This window comes from Leptinotarsa decemlineata, unplaced genomic scaffold (genome assembly GCF_025532065.1).
Source record: "Leptinotarsa decemlineata unplaced genomic scaffold, Ldec_3_MD MMD2_P_RNA_scaffold_5, whole genome shotgun sequence".
Classification (NCBI taxonomy): Eukaryota; Metazoa; Arthropoda; class Insecta; order Coleoptera; family Chrysomelidae; genus Leptinotarsa; species Leptinotarsa decemlineata.
This window is the reverse complement of record NW_027412532.1, coordinates 14,908,266-14,931,434: the sequence shown is the minus strand read 5'-3', so window position 1 is coordinate 14,931,434 and position 23,169 is coordinate 14,908,266. Positions and strand designations below refer to the sequence as shown.

Here is a 23,169-nt window from a genome sequence, read left to right as displayed (position 1 = left end):
TATATTACTGTATTTAAAATTCAAAAATCAATATCACTGAAAAGTCGGCATTTCGTTGTATTTTCAACAACTTTTGAAAGCTCTAACGTTCACAAAGACCCTTTTGGTTATATAAACACTAAGGCTAGGAATACATGTGTCAAATTTGAAATGGGTCGAATATATTTCACCAGATGTTGTCAAAGGAAAGAGGATATCATTTTCAGTATTCCAACTCACGAAATTGTGGAACAGAACATCCCTGTTTTAAATTATGTGAGAAAATTTAGAAATTCCAACACCAACATTATATTTTTATGTACACTAAACAGGTCCATGGATCTTCTAAGGACCTGAACAGGTCATTCAATATTTGTTGAGTCTTCGGACTGGTATCAATAGAATTACTTTTCTCAATTCATAATGAGAATTTCATTCCGTTTGTACTAGTTGTACTCACTCGAAAAATATCTTTGGCAGCAATTAATAATGATTTCTGATACAGAAAACTATCAGTGTGTCGAAATATGAATTCATACTCGCTATTAAACGCGGAAACAATTCAAATTCGACCTCTGCGAAATAACAAAAACTGATTAGTTATAAATCCTTCTACTTCAAAGGTCAAAACTATGTATATTCCAGTATGCATGATAAGGCAATAGCCACACGTGAATATCATGGCGCTAACGACAAGTCATTTTAAGTCAGTGGCGGAGAAAATGAAAAAATAAAGTTGAAAATGAAATGAAAATATCGAATGAAATAACGAATCTAGTTGAGTGAAAATGTTTATGTCTAATAACACGTTAAAAGGTAAGACCTCGTTAGTTCTTAGCTCGCACAAGTTTCGCAACTTCTGGGAGTTGTCGTTCGTATGGGGGCGAGAGCTGATTAACAAAAAAACAGATTTTAAACAGAAACAACAGAATAATGAACGGCTTCATTGAATCAACTAGCCTTTGAACTATTATTTTTTTCAATATTTGTCAAAATTCAAGATCCAGCATACGACAAACTGTTCGTGCAAATGGAAAGCGATTGCACAATATAAAGAACTACTAATTTTCAATATCAATGAATTCTACACTACTTTTTCCACATACCATAATTATGAAAATACTTTCAACTCACCTGAATGTACCGAGGATACACTATAAAAACACACTTTTGTCTGTTTTTATACGATAGTTTTATATTTGTTGACTAGTTTCGGTCAGAACACAATTTTCAAAACCAACTAAGGTAGATTGTATGCGCCATATATACAGGCCAAACTGGTATAAATTTTGATATAAGGTACCATGCACATGTCATTTCGGTTAAAAAATCATTAATATACGAACATCTTCAAAATTCGAAACATAAAATAGATAAAAATAGTTAAAAATCCTCCACACATGCGAAAAAGGGAAAATGATGAATCTGTTGGAATCTATGGAAAGAAACAAGTCAAAGAAAAATCCCAATTTTATTATCCTTAACGAACAACTTGGTCTAAACAATAGTCCTATCCTGAACCTATAACCCAGTTCCCAAAATCTACATTTTATCAAAAATTTTTGTTTTTGTTATGTTCATCGATATACTGCTATTAATTGCGATTATCCCAGGTACAGACAATGTAGGTACCAAATTGTACCGAATTTTCATTTCAGAAGCTTTTCTTATTGTATCCTATATAATACATTCCAGGTTGAAATGTTCGTTATTTTAATATATTTAAGTACGCTACTGTTTTCAGTAATACATCAAACTTCGATAAATAAGATCTATCTACATATTCAACTGCTAAGATCATCGAACTTATGGTTTTGCAACAATTTTGCAAAAACAAACGTTTTCAACATTTTATTTTTATGACCCAGTTTTGCCAAAATATTGCACTAATTTTTGTCAATTTGATAATACAATCAGAATATTCTTTGTGCGGAAAAGAGTAGAAGACGATTGAAAAAATATTCTGAGGCCGAAATTTTCTAATTATGAAACAATTTTTTTTAGTTTATTCGGAATGCCCAAAGGTGAATCGCATGTGAAAAACTAATTAGCAAGGTAGAACTGAGGGGCACATTATAAAATAGAAAATATAATAAATTGCTGTAATTTACCCGTGGGTAAATTTCATTGTTTCATAGAAACAACTAAGCTCTGATCATTTATTCAAATTAGAAATATGCAATGCGTATTCCCATGCCAATACAAGTCGTTGCCAATCAGAATAACGGGCCAATAAAACACGTGAACAATATTACACAATTGTGGTTTTACTATCATATAAAAAACAGCCAGTGATCTGAATTGAAGGGGTTATATTTTTAGGAGTGAATAATTTTTGGGAAAGAAAGTTTTTGGCTTTCTACTACTCCATCTTGAAAAAAAAAAAGATGAGGGAATCTTCCAAAGAAAGGAAGGAAGTAATCAATTTGTATCAAGATGGAGTATTAGAAAGCCAAAAACTTTCTTTCCCAAAAGCCAGTGATCTGTTTAGACTTATCAAAATCATGATTTCGCGTCATGATACACTATATCAATGATATCAATATCCGAAAGATATTTAAAAAATAGTTTTATCAGAAGTAATATGCATAAAAAAACAGATTACGACAAGAACTAATATGGCATAATGTAAAAATGGAATTTACGAATTCTTTCCAGAAAATGAATATTTAATATAGGTACATTCATGTCAATACAAAAATTAAAAATTCTAAAATTTATTTTGAAATTGTAACAACTCAATTCGTTTAAGCAGTGACTTCGGTAATAGTTATATTTGATGTTCCCTCTAATGGTATTACTGAGATAATTGGTGGATAATGACTCAAGTACGTTAGAAAAGTATTGGACATAACATTATTATTATTTACTCAGAAAAAAATAGAAGTGTTAATAGCAACTTAAAATTAGTATATTCTGATACTATTAGATTAAGAAACTCTTTTAAACATATTAAACATATTTTAAACATCAATTGTATGTCTTCTGTTCAACTGATCTTCAGTTTCAATAATAATATTTTGTGACTCCTGTAATGAAATATTTATAAAAAATATATAATTGAAATATACATAGAAAAAGTTCGATGTGGCTTCAATATACTAGTAGACTCAAAAATCTTATCTAGTTATTGCAATATAGTACTAAAGATCTTAAATTATAAATATCAATAAGGAATGTTTCAACATAAAATCCATCATCATTAGAAAGCTAATCGACTTATTAATTTTTTGATGTTCTTGTTAATAACAAATAAGAAAAACATTCGTGCGCTATCAGCATATTTTGAAATAAAATTTTGTCAGTCTTAATGAAATTTATTCCTCAAGCAAGTGTTTTAGTGCATTATTTTTCATAAGAATGAAATTAAAATAATTTATTTATTATTTAAAAAATATTATATGCTACGGAAATAGTGTAAATTTTAATTGACCAAGACAGTAGATTTTACATTTACTGATACCTGAGACAAAGCAAATATACGCGGGCATAATGAACAGATGAATGCACTAATAGTTTGTCTAAATTATCACTGTCAGACATACTTTATTTTTAATTATTTAAAAAGAATATCTATAAAGTAATACGCGTGTTATATATACATTGTAGTATACAACACAACTATTTACGCTATCAGTATCCGGGCTCAGTGTCGCGAAAGAGATAACGTAACGACGAACCAGCGGGAAAAAAATCGCACAGTCGCTTGCGCATAGCGTCCCATAGCCACAGAATGCGTCGCTACCCCAGCAAACGGTTTTACGTGCAACAATAGATATTTCACATCAAAAAAATAATAAACAGAAAGGTGGTTAATTTAAAATATTGATTTATACCGAGAAGAATAGAAATCGAAGTCAATGCAACAAAAAAATCGATAATATTCATCTTTTTTGACGATCTCAATGACTAATCAGAAGTAGTCAAACAAGTAAGATCAACATCCAAACTGCTGAACCCTAAGATGCAGTTTTTGTGAGCCAAGATAACAGAGATGATAAGGGATTTCAAGAAACGTTTGATTGGTAGTTCTAGCAAAGTTATCCAAATCCCTTCACTAATTCAATCCAAAGTTCCCCTAATATAATTAAACATGATAGTTCGTACTGGAACCTCTGGCGTAAAATGAATCTATTGATTACACTTTCCCAACACCAAAACAAAAATTACGGTCTCTCGACGCGCATTTCGCTAACCAAATTAGCGTCATCAGATAAGTATGACTGTCACAATGATCTTCCAAGAACGCTAACTTGTTTAGCGAAACGCGCGTCGAGAAACCGTAGTTTTTGTTCTGGTGTTGGGAAAGTGTTTTCAATAGATAATTTGTGAATATATTAATTTACAGCTTTCTACTGAACATTTGATATCACTGATAGTAAAGCAGCTGATCTATAGTAAAGTATAGGTCGATAGATCTCGATTGTTGATGTTTAGCTGTTTCAGGACACTATTGAAATGAAACTTTGGGCATTTTTTATTATACAACGAACATAATAGGTGCTGACATATACTGAAAATCAAGTGTGGAATTGGGATGCACAGCAAGTAAATATGTTCTTTGTTGGTGTTCTTGGTATTACTAGTCATTAATGCAGTAAGCATCTTCTCATGGCGAATAAGAGTAAATAATTCCGTTCTATTAACAATTGACAGCCAATTCGAATTAATCAACTGAAGAGTCTTGACCTGTAATCACGTCTCATTGATAACCAGAAACAAATACTCGGAGTGTGTATAATCTCAAACGTACTTTACTGTTATTTGAAGTAGTGCCTTATAGAATACCTAAAAAGAGTAGTTGGCTCAGCCTACTGGTATTGTAAACATGCATTAATAAAACAAACACAAACCGTGACTTTCAATTAGCTCTCGTTAACCGTGATGCCCACCAATAAAGACTGTTTATTTTTTGTCTCACTTACAGTTCGGGTTTATTCAACCAGTAAATAAATATTCACTTCAGTCGACACTGTTAAAAACATTTCTACAGTTTCCTCGTTATTTGATAAGCGACTTTATTTGAGATATATCTAAGTATCGGAGGTGTATTATCTAGGAATGTGTTCCGAACAATTTTCTACCTCAATAATCGCAATTGCAGTAACACCTTCCGTTTACTTCATTATCTTGAAAATTGACTGGTACTGCAGGTGACTTAACGTTTTACAGAACACCTTTGAATGGACGTCCCGTTTGCATAATGATTATTTCTTTTGATTTGCTGACAATATTGAAACTTGACAAATTGTTAACCAATATCACTGGAGTTTTTCCCAACACCAAACCGTTATTTTAACATCTCGACACGTGTTTCGATCACCAAGTGATCATCTTCAAGAGGAAGATCAAAGGAAATATACTTACAATGTTATCCTTATTTATACCATAAATATCTCTTCTAGGTACCTGCGTCTAATAATTAAAATATTATTTTAACAAGCTATATAGTATGCTATTAGTATTGGCCCACCATCGTTGTTCATAATATTGTTATGTTTACTTATTTCTACACTCTCATAGATATCTACAACTTGTCAAGCTAACAACAGGCATCTAGATTATGAAAGTGTAGAAATAAGTAAACATAATAATATTATGAACAACGATGGTGGACCAATACCTGATAGTACAGTAAGTAGCTTGTTAATATAATATTTTAATTATTAGATTCACTTGAGTATTACATAAGGACACATTGTAAAATTAATTCAAGACTAGTAAATTAGGCAATATTGTAAAATTAATTCAAGACATTTAAGACTCGGTACCTAGAACAGGTATCTATGGTATGAATAAGGATAACATTGAAAGTATATTTCCTTTGATCTTCCTCTTGAAGATGATCACATGGTGATCGAAACAAGTGTTGAGGTGTTAAAATAACAATTTGGTGTTGGGAAAAAACTCGAGTAATATTCGTTACTACACCAAAGTTCCAAACAGTGAATCACAAGTAAATTATTACCAAATTACTGACCTAAAATGAATTTACCTACTTATTGATTCATATCTGTGTCTACAGTGAGTTTCAAAAAGTTTGAACCATATGGGAAACTTTTTTATTATCCATTTGTCAGAAAATTTCATTCTTGATAAAAATTGGTGCATTGCGGGAAACTTGGATTTGAGTTGTCAAAATTCTAAATTTTTCAACGGTGTACAGGGAAGAACAGAAAAAAATAGTTTGATAAAGAGTGAACTACCCTTATTTTCGACATTATTAAAAAAGGTCATTTGGAAAAGTTGTTTGAATTTGAAAACAATATTCAGATTTGAAATCACAGCCACCTACGTAACAAAACAAAAAAAAAATTATGGTAATTATGGTTCTAGTCTCATAAAGAGTACTAGCACTACTTACAGATTTGTATTACTTGATTGTTCAGCATTAATTAATTTAGTGAATTATTTGCTGTCATTAAATCACACTGATGGTTATTATGGACATACATACAGAGTGAAATATCAATTTTGTACCAACTAGTAGAAATTTGAACCATTTACAACACAAACATCGATATACTAGTTCGAATAATAAATTGGGCTGAATTTTGCATTAGAATATTATTATAGTAATATGAGGAAGGCGTCTAAGGTAAGGTGTATATGAGATACTGGTACTGTTCATGAGGATAGAAACATAAAAAATTATTTTTTTATTTTGTTACGTAGGTGGCTGTGACTTCAAATCTGAATATTGTTCTCAAATTTAAACAACTTTTCTTAAAAAACTTTTTCAATAATGTCGAAAATAAGGGTAGTTTACTCTTGATCAAAATTTCTATTTTTTGTTCTCCCCTGTATACCGTTCGAAAATTTAGAATTTTGGCAACTCAAATCCAAGTTTCCCGCAATGCACCAATTTTTATCAAGAATGAAATTTTCTGACAAATGGATAATAAAAAAATTCCCCATATGGTGCAAACTTTTTGAAACTCACTGTATATTTAAATGGTAAAACCATCATGACTTTTACTGTCTGTTCTAGTAATACGGTAAATCGATTAAACAGCAAATTATTTGCAAACAACAGTGCAACAAGTGAAAATTACGGAAAGACAAACATTCACGATACATCGTGAAATATTTTTCCATTTATCGATTTTTGAGTCCTATAAGAGTTTAAACAAGTCTTGTTGTCATCTGATAGATTCAAGGTGTTTTTTTCTTGAATAACAGTAAAATCACAATAATTTATTGTCAGACCATCAAGAAAACCATACTGGGAAAGAAAATGTGACTTGTTAGAAAAACATTTTAACAAATTAAGATATGTATCACTTTTTGACGGAGATAAAAACTACTTTGCAATGAGTCGCTCTTTCTGAAAAATTTAATGTCTGAAATATGCATTTCAACTTCGGAAAACCTAACACGGCCACTAGTCCACTCTCCATTTTCTCTCCTGAAGGAGGAATATACTTAAAAACAACCTTCGAAATAGAGAAAATTTAAAAAGTCCGACACCAACGAAGATGGAATGTCAATATAGCTAAATAATTCTGTCAATTGCCTGAACTCTTATCTATAGTTATATGTATAACTGTCTCTTAAAATGATTTCTGAAATACGTTATCTGCTATGTATGAACGAAAAACTCAGTTTATTTTCATGTAGGTAAAGCACCACAATTTTTTTACCGACACGTTGATGCTTACGACTGTGCTGAGGGTGGTAAGGTTTATAAGGTGACTTGTCTTGTTAATAATCTAGAATTTTCATTCGAAATCACCACCCTAGTAAACCAAGAGGCGCCAGTGGGATATACTGAAAGGAATAGAATTTGGTAACATCAATGGACGGCTGCCAATTTGGATTTCTACCAAGTATTTATCATAAAATGAGTAGGTTTGTAATAACAGACAGAATTAACTCGACCTTGATTGAGGGCAAATACTTGCATGAAATATATCAATATAACATTCGATAAAAACACGATCTTTGTTACCAGGCGCAATTAGAAAAATTTTAAATTACGAGTATGTTTGCTGAATTTATTAAATCAAAAATACATATTTTAGAACCAATTGTATCTATTCCAATATAACCGCATCTAGACAGTCTCAGCTAAACGTTTACAGAACGTAAGGGGAATGTCTTTATTAGAGATTGATGTCCGAAACATGTCCTCATTAGTTCTTTCATATATAACCCAATGTTTCCAATGGACAGTGATCTCTAGAATAGATTTTTCATTTCAGATATTATCTGAAATAAGTTTCAGATTCACCTTTTTCTGTAAATGTTTTATTGCATGTTCAATTCTGTCTTTAAGAGTGCATATGACTTCATCGTTTATCAACAATTTTTAGTGTTCGCTATACATTTGAAAATAATTCATTCACCTGGACATTTTTTCTGCGTATTTGATTAGAAGCTGAAACATTATTTGTTATACTCTGATACGTATCTAAGCCAATTCAATTGTTGGAAAAGGCACATAAGCAATTATTAATTTCTCCAAAAAATTCGTGAGGTAATCCTACAAAAGTAACAATTGTCTTATGGTAGCTATAATATATGTACATACACAAAATAATCAATGAAAGATTTTATTAATAAATAAACTTTCCTTACATTATCATATTACTATACATAAAATTTAAGTAATAACCTGAGCTTTTTCGCAAGTTAAACAAATTCAATATTAAATAGTTCAGCTTAGATTTAACTTGTTAGATTGATGACCTATTTATTTTGTATAAATTCATATTGAATATAGGATAAAAAAATAACTTTTGTCTAATTTTTACGAAGTTTATTATTTGTTATGACCGGTTTCGGTTTATTATACCATTATTTATAGGAGAAATAGAAAATTTAAAGAAGTATTTTCTGAACAGTAATCCCTCTACAAAACATTTTTCCAACAATCTCTAATTTTCTGAAATGGGGATAATTGCCTATTTGCCAATTATCATCTGAATTAATGTTTCGGCGAAATTTTCCATTCCGATTCAATTACTTTTAGTTTCCACCGGTATACTGAAATGGGAATATATAATGATGCATTTGAAACAATTAATGAAACAAAATTTCCATGAGGTTTACTGATATGAATTTTTCATTATACATTCAATGTGACGTTGAGAGAGAGGATCAGAAGGATTTGCCAATTCTCTTACCTTTTTATCTTTATATTTATTGTTCATGTTTTTCTGTGAAATAAATAATTTATTATTATCAACGAATCTGATGAGTAGGAGATTTTTTTTCAATGCCAAAGTTTGATAATAAACATTTTTGGTCAAAATATTGAGTCAATATACCTTTCTTAAGTGTTTATCATGAAATTCGTTACAAAAAAGTAATAATGATTTTTTTTTCGTAGTCATTGTTTTTGAATAATACAGTGCATTTCTTTAGTGCCACCCCTTTTATTTTTTGAACGGGTCAACTAAAAAAATTGAAATTTGGGATAATGAAATTAATGCATTAATACTTTATTTTGAAGTGAAATTGACAGATGAAACTTTTCAAGATGGCGACTAGGCGTCATCTGGGAAAAAAATTAAATGGGTCTTATGACATATCATTTTGAAGCTCCTGATGAAGACTTCACAATTCAAGAATATGAAGTCAATATCTTCACCTACCACAAAATGGCGGAACATTTAATAATTTCCTAAAGACAAAGACATTAATTTCGATATTTCGAGAAATATTCCCTTTAATCTGCCATTTGGCAATTCCAACAACCCGATAAGGTTTGTTTAGTTATTTTTTGTTTATAAAAACGACAAAAAATGTCAGTACGATAATGAACATCATTGTTCAGTTAGAATATTCTCATTTAGTTTTCGGTTTTCCCAATATCCAGAAAAAATGAACGTTTGGTCAGGAATTTTGGGAAACTATATTGTAGGACCTCTATTTATTGGTCAAAATTTAACAGGGGAAGTGTATTTGAATATGCTGGAAACTACTGTTGACCCTTTCATCAATGAAATCGTCGAAGCGAATCCTAATGAATTCGATACGTATTGTATTCCAACAAGATGGAGCACCACCACATTACTCCAGGCAAGTAAGAAACTATTTGGATACTACTTTTCCCGGTCGCTGGATTGGCCGTCGAAGTCCTATAGAATGGCCAGCCCGCTCGCCAGATTTGACATCTTTGGACTTTTTTTATGGGGCTATTTGAAGCAAAAGGTGTACGAAACTGAACCTGCTTCAATAATAATAATAATCGTCTTTATTGTTACCCAGCTGTAGTTACATACAAATATTTGAATAAATCAGAGAGCTAGTTGCTGACATAACAAAAGGCGAAGTTCAACTCAGTTAGCACAAGTGCTACTGAGTTGGATATGCTACTGAGTTGGATATACTGGATATACGACAGAGAATAATAAATATTCGTAGAGATATTGACGTTACTGTATTCGAAAATGTTCGACATGAAATATCGGATAGACTGTTCATTTGCCAAAAAGTTTAAGGCAACCATTTCGAGCATCTTCTGAACTGACGTCAAGCTTATTGCCTCATATTATGTAGTTACATGTCAATGTATTCAGGCAATTATTAAATGTTCCGCCATTTTGTAGTAGGTGAAGATATTGACTTCATATTCTAGGGTTGTGAAGTATTCGTCAGGAGCTTCAAAATAGTGTGTCGCAAGACCCCCCCTTTTTCATTTAATTTTTTTTTCCAGATGGCGCCTAATTTCATCTGTCAATTTCTCTTCAAAATAAAGTATTCATGCAATAATTTCATTATCTCAATTTCAATTTTTTTGGGTTGAACAGTTCAAAAAATCAAGGGGGGGCAAGCATGAAAGAAATGCACTGTATATTCTATTTATTCTCCCTGGTAAAATAAATGTCAATATTCATCCGACTGCAATTTCATCAACCAATGGGTTCCATCTTTTAACGATCTTAAATAAAAAATTTAAAGAAATGGAAAACAATAGGAATTTTTACTTTTTGGTGGTTTATCTCGAATGCTTATAAAAAAAAACAATTTACACAATGAATTATGTCACTTGGTATTAATACGAAAAAATAATACAAAATACGAAAATTTCAATTTCCATATAGTCTTTTCAACAACACTGTGGATCAGTGAACCCTTAGGTAAACATTCTCTTTTACCTTTTCTTCTCGATGCGCTGGTTTCCTTTCGACTTCTGTTCAGAAACATAATATTAAACGAATATCAGGTGCTTGTTGCAAAACAAGACGTTTGTAGTAGTACAATTTAATGAATTAAAGTCGAGATCATTCATTGTTACAGTTCAATGATTTGTGAGGTTTCAACAGATCGTAATTCAGGAAGCTTGTTAACGCTGGAGCGTGAAATGGCACTGGTGTTAGTAGGTTTGACACAGACAACTTATTGAATCTAAGTGGGACTGAGTTGACAGTTCGCAAATTTCAGACCAATTCAAAATGGAAAAAATTCAAAAAAGGATAGGAGTACGGTAGGTCCAAAATGAGTAAGTCTTGCACTGTAATCCGCGAGGGTTTATTGTGGCTCGCTATTCAAGCTCGATCAAAGAACAAGCGTAGGACTCTGTGCATCGCTCTGTGCATCGCCGGTCAGCGGTGGGGCATGCCACCAGGACCTGAATTTCTTTGTGAGGAATAATCCACCCCAAGGTTGGCAGACATTGGTATACTTTCTTAGTGGAAACTTGATCTGCGGTTAGTCAGCCACAGAAATGTTTAGCATGGAAAGTGGGGGGTTTCCCGAGACGCATCGCAAAAAATCGAAAATTATCAGAAGAATCAATTAAGTGAATTTATCAAAATTCACCGAACATAATGATAATAGCATTTTTTTATAAGGTTTTCCAACAGTGACTTCCGAGCTTTGACAATTGTTAAAGGCCATCTGTAAAATTAGTTGTCATTTATTCAGTCTGTTTTGCAAAATCACCATGGACGGATATCACATTTAACAACACGTGCTAATAAAATTGTTTTGTCAAAATGGGTGTTTTGTTCGACGGGTAACGCTCGCGTCGCTCACGAGAACCTGGCCTTTCGCAGAACCCGACCTGTACAAAATTCAACTAACCCAGGAACTGATGGTAAACGACCATAGACGACGTGTGTTCGCTGAAAGGGCTCTGAAGCAGTTGGCAACTGACCCCATCTGTATCTGTAGAGGAGAGAGGGTGAGTGTAGGCCCACAGCACTTAGGCCACATGTGACCCATTGTACATCCTCCCGAAGAGTTGTCCTCCTACGTCATCGTTCATCCTGTCCTTTCCAGGAAGGTGGACAGGTCACTGGGAGACATCTCTTTTATATCGGCAGGTGTAGGCCAAGACTTGCCGAACACACACTCGATAAATCCGGACACTCGCATAGGACATGCCTGATAGTTCCATCGTCCTGTTCACACAACCACTAGCCCCATATTATGGAGGTGTTTCCTTGGTTGACAGTGGCCAGTCAGAAATCCTACTGTTAAGCGTAGGTTTTTCCTGGTCATCCCCAGATATTTCTTCGGCGCCAGCTTCCCAGGGTCGCCCAGGGTTATCCTGGCAAGATTGCATCCTTTGATTTCATCCCTTTGGGGATTGAGCATAGGTGTGACGCTTGGCTAGTTTCGCAATTGTCGAAGTCATCAGGCCGTGAGTGCCAATGGGTTCTAAAATTCTTAGTCCAGCCGCTTCCTTGGCTAAAGAGTCGGCAATGCGATTATCTTTACTCCTGTCGTGCCCTTCAACCCACCTCAGGATAATTTTATTATCTACCGAAGCTTTGGCTAAATCTTGGTGGCACTCTAGTACTAGCCCTGAGGTAACACGTTGTCTGTTCAAGGCTAACAGGACTTGTCTGAACCACGCTGGTATTTTTTCCCATTCCAAACTTGATCCTTAAGCTTAGTGATCTGAAGTAAACTCCACATCCTGAGCCTTGTTTGGTTTTTTGAGCCGCCTGTGTATATGCGTATTGCATTTATAGCTTCTGACTCTGTGTTCTGTTTTATTTGTATTTTGTAAGGTTTAATAAACACAAACCTGGTTTCAATTGCATCACTGGTTGCCTGCGGCAGAGGTTGCGCAGTGAGCGCTTCTCGCCATAGGCTCAGCCTCATATGACCCATTCCTACTTCGAGGTTTACACCAGCCGTGCGCAATCGTAATATGGCTATTAACGCAACCTCCTTAACGTACAGGTCCAGAAGGGTTAGACCAGTAATTAATTCCATTGCCGCGGTTGGTGTTGTTCTCAAGGCTCCTGTGATGTTTGAACAAGCCAATCGCTGAATTTGATATAATTTTTGGATAGCCGTTGCTTGTAGAACTTTCGGTCCCCATGCAATGGCTCCGTACGTTAACATATGTCTTATTATTGCAGTGTAGATTCAGGTGACCACCCGGGGTGAAAGCCCCATGCGCGTCCCACTGTCCTCCGACATTGCTTATAAGCCACACATGCTCTTTCTGCTCTACTCTGTAGGTGATAGTTCCATGTTAGCTTCCTGTCAAGGATAGCACCATGGTATTGTATCTCTTCAGAAAACTTTGGCAATTGACGCTAATTTTCATCGAGAAATCATTTTCAGCGATGAGTCCCATATCTGGATGAATGGTGACAAACAAAATTGTCGATACCAATCCACATGAGACCCAAAAGCGTCCAATGCATCCCGAAAAAGTCACTGTTCGGTGTGGATTTTGAGCTGGCGGCATCATCGGCCATATTTCTTTGAGAACGACGTTGGCTCAGCCATCACTCTCAGCGAGCACTATAGGTCGATGATTACCAACTTATTTTGGCCTAAATTGGATAGACACCAACGTCATGTGGTTTCAACAGGACGGCGCTACGTGCCACACAACTCATATCACATTAGATATTCTACATGAGCGGTTTGAGGGCATAGCCACCTCACGTGAACTGGCCACCGAGATCTGAACCCGTTAGACATTTTCTTGGGGGTTTTCTTAAGTCGCAGGTGGTTGCAAATAAGCCAACAACCACAGCGGTCTTCAAAGCCAACTTAACCCATGCCGTTGGTCAAATTCACCTTGATTTGTGAGCCAGAATCATGTAAAATTGAACGTTTCGGATGCGCTCCATCCAGAGAAGCCGTGGCGGACTTCTGAGGGTTGTTGTTCGCAATGGTGCGACAGCTGGTTAACGAAAAATCATAGTTTTAACATGTACAGTGTGTAAAAGCCAAATGGAATGAATTCATTATTTAAAAAAAACCGAAACACGTCAAATTTCAAAAATATTCAAGAGAATCGAATCGTAAAATGAAAACCTGCTTTTCGTACAAATATCTGAGTCAATTGCCGCTTAAATGCCCCTGTTTATGGGAAGATTTAAAATGCCTGAAGATTTTACGGTAGCTATTTTTCTAAAATTTTTGGAAATGAGTGAAATTGTGTAAAACAGAAATTCCTGAAAAATTGCATCTTGCAGATGACATATAGAAACTTCACATGTCGAAAAAAGGTATAGTATATTTTTCATTGCTGGTTAAAGAATTGACATAATACTGTAACAATTTACCCATGACTCTAATAGTTCAGGAAATTATGACGATCATCAAGTAAATTGAATTTCACTCATTATCTCCCAAACGACCGTAAAAATACCAAAAGGTACCAAAAGACAGATTTTGGGTCATTCAGATATAAAAGTGTTCCATGTTTTTCCCACAAACTCAAAAGTTCAGAAGTCAATTGAGAAAAACAAGTATCATCAAGTAGGAACGTTTTTGTTGATGTCAAGTAGTTGTACCAAAAAAGTTATTAAGGTTTTTTCTCATCACAGAAACATCAAAATTACACAACTTAAATTCTATTCACACTAAAAACATATTAACAACACTTTTCAATACAACAGTATCAGTTGTACAACACACACAAGAAATGACAGAGTATCACCCAAGCTGAAGACGACTGCCGCAGTTGCAGTTGAAACGTTTAGATTTATAGATTGTAACCAAACAAGACCTCGGCAAAACCCGGAAACCATCCAAAACATTATATTAAAGTTGAAAAATGAGTATAAGATTTGGACCCACAATAAAAACTCTGCGACTCTTTAAAATTCAATGAGTGACTTTTATAGCATGGTATTCAAATGATTCGAAATCACAATAACTGGACGACAAATACTTTGACCTCGACTTTGACCGTATCAAGTGAACTATTTACATTCTTCAATAGTTTCCTTCTTTCGAAATCTATTGTATTTATTCTTGCGTCTACTAGTCGACCTAACCAGCTTTTCCATATTGAAACCATTTTTTTATTTCAACAATCCACATTCCTTTCCATTCATACCCTCAGCCATCTTTGAATAGTATGATTCTCTGAATTGACAATGTTAACATTGCGAATAGCTGACTTGTTCAACCAGAAGAATCAACTGATTGTAGGTATGGAAACTATTTTTTATGAAGGAAATAATCTGAGTGAACAAAATAGGACTATTATGAATGAGACCGGTAACAAAATATCTTATCTAAAGAAGTTACTATAAATTGAATATAAATAGGTTATGCTCAGATGTAAGAAACTCGTGCCAGTGTTTTTTACAATCCTAGTTCTAATAAGCACTTTCTGGTATGTTCTTGATCTCTCTCAGCGATTCGGTTTTTATCTCCCCAATCGTCGCAAAACGACGAATAAAAAAAAAGGTTTATTATCTAACAGGAGTAATCCCAATTACAAGACAAATATAATTAAGTTTACAGCTATGACTAAATATGAGTACAATGGAATATAACGAATAGCATATAAAATCAGCAGAGTAATAGAGTAGTATATTATACAAACAGTGATACATTCATATAATACTTAAAAAAAAAGAAACCTATACTGTAGAATTCTAATAGAATTGGCAGTGTGCAGGGAGTTGAAACAGTATTTCACTTATGGGTTGTAATTAGATTATAGTTAGACTTACATAAAAAATAGTTATAAACATCTGTTATAAACTGCAAAGGCAAATAAAAAAATATTTCGTTTCTACTACTTCGTCTCGATACGTGAAAATCTAGTTAAGATAACAAATCTGTTCAGTCAACCAGATTATGAATCAATTTATGAAGATACAGGCAGAGTATGTTCTTCTGTTTTCTAAGGAAAAGAGGGCAAATCTATTTAGTAACACTCTATTATCCATTCCTTGGGATGGGTAAGCTCCATCCAGTTTGTAAGCCATGTATTTCATAAAGATTCTTTGACAAGATTCGAGTTGCTGTATACGCACATTGTATATAGGTGACCAGATTAGGAAGCCATATTCCAGACGAAATCGGACGTCCTGAAGATAAGGCCAAGCATTTTTTTTTGCAGAAGATGTGATTTGATTAATCTGTAACGTGAAGCTAAGCTTCTTATCGAATATGATGACCAGATCTTTAGTTTCTGTGCTTTGTTCTAATATGACGTCATTTATTGCATAGTCAAACTGTATATTGTTTTGCTTGAGGGTGTATTTCATAAATTTACATTTTTGAACATTCAGTGGAAGCTTGTTTAGTATGCACCATTCATGTATCGAATTAACTTCCTTCTGCAAGATAAGACAGTCCTCGGTTGATTCAATGGGTCTGAAAATCTTCAAGTCATCAGCAAAGAGTAATATGTTACTAGAGATATTTGAAACAATATCATTTATAAACAAAGAAAATAGAAGAGGAGCAAGATTACTTCCTTGAGGAGCACCACTAGTTGAAGTGAATTCTGTTGATTTGTGACCTTTGTATTCTACAAATAGCGTACGATTCTGAAGGTAAGACTGTAGTAAATTCAACAGTTGACTATCGAAACCAACAGAAAAAAGTTTATTTAGTAGAATTTGATGGTTCAAATTATCAGTTTAGGTATCTTCGAACTTGGGAACAGGAAAAAGCCACAAGGGACCAAATCTGGTTAATAAGGTGGCTGAAGCAGATTAAGGGGGTTGGTTTAGGTCAAAAAAGCCATGAATTATTTTTTCACAATGCCGGACGATTGGACTTTGTTTTCGATGTCATCACCATACAACCATGATTCGTCATCAGTTATGACGACGGTTTTTTCTATCAAAATTCAGCAATTTTGGAACGAACTTCGCTGCCTCACGTTTCATGCCCAAAATTTTCGAAAACATTTTATTGCATGAGCCAACCGATATGCCGACATCCTAAACATCTTCTTTAATTTCTAGCTTTGTCTGTAAGACCTAATGTTCTTTGGGCAATAAAGCATATTATTATTAATAATAATAGTGATTTGACGATTCTCCATAACAAGTTTCTCCATTTCCTCACCATTTTCATCGGTTGTGGATGTGCTGCGGTGTCTAAGGTGAGCGTGGTCATTTACATCTTCTTGACCTTCTGTGTAAAACTTGTACCACTTGTAAACGTTTTCCCGACTCAAGAGCACAATCACCATATGCCACTGTCAACATTTCATCAAAATAAACATGCTAAATACGTGGAACTGTGAAAATTTGTTATAGAGACGAGAGTAGCAACAAAAAAACATCGCGAATCGAATGTAGGTAGCCTGCGAAATTTGAACATGCGCCTTTTTTTATCAGACCTTGTGAAAGACAATATTAATGTTTTTTGAAACAACATAAATATGTAAGAACAATTGACTAAACGAAAAAGTTATTGACAAAAAAACCGAGCAAAAAACTGTGTTTGAAAAGAATGATGATGACTATAATTATTGCTCTTTAATTATGTACCTACTCATTTAATCTCAGTAAATTAATTGTACTACAGAATCATGAAGTGATTGTTACTTGTCTTCTACTTATGTAATAAAAGAGTAGACGCACTTTTAAAATCGAACGTCATTGGTCAATGTTGCATAATAAATCTTATAAAAACTACGCTTTGGTTTCAAAAAAATTCAAACGCAGGTGAGATGAATGTTGAGGGTAGGAAGAAGTCAAAGAAATTCCAACAAAGCAATCAATAAATTTAATATAGGCTGATAAATTAGAAGAAAAAATTGTTGAATTAAACACACTTTACACACTTTAAGAGCTTTCTGCTCTAAAATCAACTTCCAACAATCGATTTCTGCAAACAAAATTGAAAAACTGATTAAATTCTTCGGGAAAAAAGTATTTTCGTGTGTATTACATATGTATTGAAATTTCTGTACCTAGGCTCTTAAGAAACACAAAATATATTCAATTTTCATTTGGTTTTAAGTGAATGATTGTTTTTAAATTATGTGTTTATTATAGGGTTTCCTCTTTATTCAATAAATATCTATCTACAATGCGAATTAACTATCACTCTATAAGATAACACTAAAACTAATCAACCTAAGAATAATATTGACATTCAAAGTTTCTCCGGTTATTTACCATTCCTTATAGAGGTAATAATGTCTTCCGTTCCGTAATTGCCTGACAAGATAACATGTAAAATTGAATGAATATCGATAGCTTATATTTTGTCTAATATCAGTATAACAAAAGGGTAATGCCGTATTCAAAATAAAGATAATAAGAGTAAATATAAACATTCTTGTTAGCACACAATCTCAAAACCTGCGTCTAGGTTTGCTTTTTCTAGAACCGTAATGAAATTCTGATTTTAAGGGCCCTTACAACTTCAACATTGACATGCGAATGCAATGTGAAAAGTATCTTTAATTTTGAGCACTTAGTTAAAAAATGTTATATTTTATAAAGATAAATATGGTTTCCTAAGATATTTGATGGAATTGGTCGATACTTAATGAAAATCCATGACTTATTCAAGAAACACTTCATTGCGAGATTTTCACTATATAGTTTTACAAAAACGCAACACGTGTTTCGCCATACAATATCTTCTTCAGGCGTGTCTTTACGTGTTGTTTTCGTGAAACTGTTTATTAAAATTCTCACAATGGAATGTTTCTTGAATTATTTCCTGATTTCACTCATTTCTTCATGAATTGAACTGCACTTAACTTCAAAGTTTCTTAATTGGCAAATGTTTCATATCGACTTCATCACAGTGAGAATGAATAATGTATCTGAAATTAGTAGGGGAATGTTACAATTATGAATATCAAAATCATTATTATTCCAGGACCTACTTCAGGACTTCCATCCGATTAGTATATTTATTGAATATTTCTGGATACAATTATATTGACAAAGAAGTCCATCGATATACTTCTGAGGTATCTTTCAAGATATTTTTGATTTTACAAAATTGAAATAACAATTATTTTTTTTTAATTACGTAATAGTCGTCGTTAAAGTAGCGAGATAGTAGTAATGCATTAAATATTGAATAACTTCCTATATTGTTATGAACTTATAGTTTGTTTGGGTGAAACATCTGTTAAAATATGTTTTTCGTTAACCAGCTATCGCCTCCCTACGAACGACAACCCTCAGAGGTCCATAACTCAATGCATAAGCCTAAGTTTTTGGAAGAGAAATCACTTTTTCAGGTGGGTGAGTTACGAAAAAAGAATTATGAAATAACAAAACTTTCAGTTTTGAGCAGAAATGTAATTTTCCTTCATTAAGTTATGGATCATGTATCTGCTAAACCGGTCCTCAGTGTTTAATTTATTTCAATGGAATAGTAATCTATCCTGAAAAGCTAGACATATATGCCATCGCGGACTTTTTTGTAGACGTAAAGGGACTAGACATTATTATCGATGAGAACTCTCTTAATAGCACCACCGCCCCGACTTCTTACTATGCATAAATCGTTTGATTTCAGATACTCCCAAAAAGTTTCAAAATTTTTGATTTGTTATCATCCCTGCTGCAGAGAAACATACCCAAAAGAAGCTATATTCATTAATTACTGAATAATTGAAGAGAAAACGTGTTTTCAAATCCCACTAAGAAAATAGAAATTCGTCAAAATGAAATGTAAAAGCTCTCACAAATCCCAATTATATAAAACAAATCGTTTGATCTCAGTCCGAGTCTCAGATACTACGATGAATTTCAAGATATTGATTTGTAGATATCTGTACTCCAGAGAATCGACCTCAAAAACGGATGATGCAAAGAGATAAGTCGGTGACCGCTGCGTGGAAAATTCCTTGGACATGTCTGAACCAAATGGAGTCACATTTTAGTAATTAATAGACAGCGATAAAACGATAAAACTGTAAACTCTAGAGATGTTTATGTTGAAATTTCAAACCACTATCTGATTTACTGAGAAATGAAGAATATCCTGATGTGTTTTATACCACAAAAGTGTGACAGTAATAAACAGTATCCATTATTACTTTCAGTAAATTTTGGAACGATAGTAATCCAAGCCTTTACGTTGGGACTGAACACATGTTGTTCATTATTTAACTCACAGAAAAATAAAAATCCCCGTATCTAAGGCATGTCACCTGATTACTCCAAGGGTCAAGTGATACGTTGATGTATCATCTCGTTTCTCATACTATATTTTGAGATAATATTGTTGACCCCAATTCCAAAAAGAAATCTAGATAAGGGTGACTGTTAATTAGTTTTTTGCAGGTGTCGAATACTTGTTGTTTTCTTTGAATTCCATAAATAAAACAATTGGGAAATATACTGGCTTCAAAATAATTTCAAGTGGCTCTTCCATACTAAAAAGCGGATTCATTAAGGTTCACTGACGCTTTGAAAAGCAGAACTTCGAGAATGCCGAAAATATACATGAACTGTTTCGTCACAATCGATTCGCAAGAATGAGAGAGACGGATTACATTTGGTAAGACAAGTCTAAAATATTTTCGCAAATATGCACAGAGGCTGAAGTTATTGTATTTTTTCTCAGTGATCAAATCATCTCCAACCCACTGATTATCATATTGGTTTTATTGATTTGAGACAAGATTTCACAATTCAAAAAAAAATTAGATGACAGAATTAGTCGTTATTTATTTTTCCTAGTAATCTCAATTTTATTATTGAGCCACAATAACCGCTCTCAGGTTACACTGAAGTATGGAATAGATCCCTTACTTTGAACCTAACCTAACCTACAGTTTTACTAAGTCACAAGTTTTCATACTGATAGTTCTATACATTGTTCTTATCGAGGTTTATTTTCTTGAAAATAGTTACTCTAAGGACATTCTCAAGTATGGCAATACAGAACAAGATATCTACAGACATGTTGGTATGCGTAATGTGATATAATAGTACTTATAATTGAAAAAATATCGAGAGAAAACTTAAATTCCTTCGATAATATCATTTTATTTTTGAACACTCATAAAAAATTAATGAAATAGAGAATTTTGTAGTTCAAATTTGCCGTAAGTCGTTATCTCGAAAATAAGAATCAACTCACTAGATTATTTTCAATTAAATTTCATTAAAATATGGATATGTATGGAAGTGTATTCATTTAAAAACACTAAAGAAGTATTCAATCATATATTTTCCACGAAATTATTCAGTATCATATACTTGTTACAAAAGTGAACAACAATAAAAACTCACTTTTTTCTATTTTAGACAAATGAATGATTGATTAAATGCAAACGTTCAATATAGAGAAGTTTTATCTAATATGTCATTGTATTTACCAACTTATGGTGCACCTCGAAACTAAGATAGTGTTAAGAAAGAAAAAAAGAGATTAAAATCATGTTGTAATGTAATCAATCACAAGGTATTTTGAAATAAAGCAAATACCTGTGAATACATAGGTAGGTAGTCGGATTGAGCAGTATTTAGTACCTAGATCCAAGTGGAAGTCATCACATTTCAAAGTTTGTTTGTCTTGTAAGTTAAAAGAAGGTTGAATTGAGATAGCACTACGACAATAAGATCGATACGAAAATATTGAAATTCCATGCAAGAATAAATGATGTATGGCAACACAAAACAAATGAAAAATTAAATTCCTTCGATAATATAAAAAATTATTCATGGTAGAGGCATAACTTGTTAAGGTTCACTTTATATCTATTCAAAATTTAATCTTTTTAAAATTATACAAATATCTAACTTTATATAAGTATTTACATCTGTAGGTAGTAGGATTAAGTAATATTTTGAATATTTATCGGCATTTTACTGAAAATGCAGGTTCTGGATTGTTCGCTTGCCGAATATTTACAATTGGACATGAAATTGAAAACACACTGATACACATTCAAGTGAAACTCATATCACATTTCAAGTGTTTTTTCTTGTAAGTTAAAAGAAGGTTAAATTGATCGATGACAGACGATCCAGACAAAGTTAACATCACATTTGAAGACATTATTGAATTTATAATATCCTTGCACAGTTTCAGTAATTTTAAAAACACAAATAAAAAGCCGTAAATACAAAAAACCTGGCAAGCCTGTTTTTATCGTGACTTCCCGACCTACAAGACTCAACAATTTGTTTAGTACAACTCTGAATAGTCAAGAACCTGAATCACGTTTACTATTTCAAAAAATATGATCAATAAAATGACCTGCGCAACATCCGTCAAGGTTTGCACCAGCCGTTATCCTTGCCACCGGTCAGGATTGGGGCAGGTCGCGCAAATCTCGCACAAGGATGCCCCAAAGGATAACCCAGCTATTTTATTGAAGTTTCCATTCTGAGAAAGTCTAACTCACCTTTCTGATTTCAGGGTTATTCCTCGGAAAATTTTGCTTGGCTCGTGACAATTTTTCTTCTTCACTTGAATGATTTTCACTGCACTAAAAACTGATTCGTTGAACTGGGATTGATGGTGTTACATATTTTTAGTTGATGTGTGTTCCACTTTGTGGTTTGGAAGGACGCGCCTCAATTCCACCACACTCTTGCCTGACTCACAGTTGTGAGAGAACTGCCTTGAAGTGAAGTTTAAAATCATGTTGTATGTGCCTGTTACCCCCACTCATGCGAGCACGTGGTCGACTTGAGGTCTGTCCTGGTCGAGCTCCGGCTCTAGAGAAGCATCTGGTGATTTTGCGTCGCCGACGGGAAATCTCAGTCAGATCATTTTTAAGAATGTTCATGTGAACTATACGTGATTTATATGTTTTGATACCTGATGTAAAAAAATCGTACATTACAAGATTATCATTTCGAATACAGGGTGATACAAGTAACAAAAATTTGACATGATTCTTCAAATTAACATACATTTTTCATGTATTCCCGTCACCCATGACGCTATGAACTGGTCGCAGTGACACCAATTCACATATATGAAAGCATGGGAATGTTTACGAGTATACTGAATTTTAAATTGGTGTAATAGCCGAAACCAGTCAACAATAAAGAAATATAGTGGAAAATAGACAAA

General features: G+C 33.4%; 1 protein-coding gene across 1 annotated transcript in view; it reads right to left on the bottom strand.

The window, feature by feature from the left end:
- Nucleotides 1-22,804, bottom strand: part of Gbs-70E (Glycogen binding subunit 70E) — a 66,187-nt gene extending 43,383 nt beyond the window's left edge. Inside the window, exon 1 of the mRNA XM_074169614.1 lies at nucleotides 22,493-22,804. The gene's annotated coding sequence lies outside the window, so the exon portion shown is untranslated. The remainder of the gene's footprint in view (nucleotides 1-22,492) is intronic.
- Between the last annotated feature and the right edge of the window lie 365 nt (nucleotides 22,805-23,169).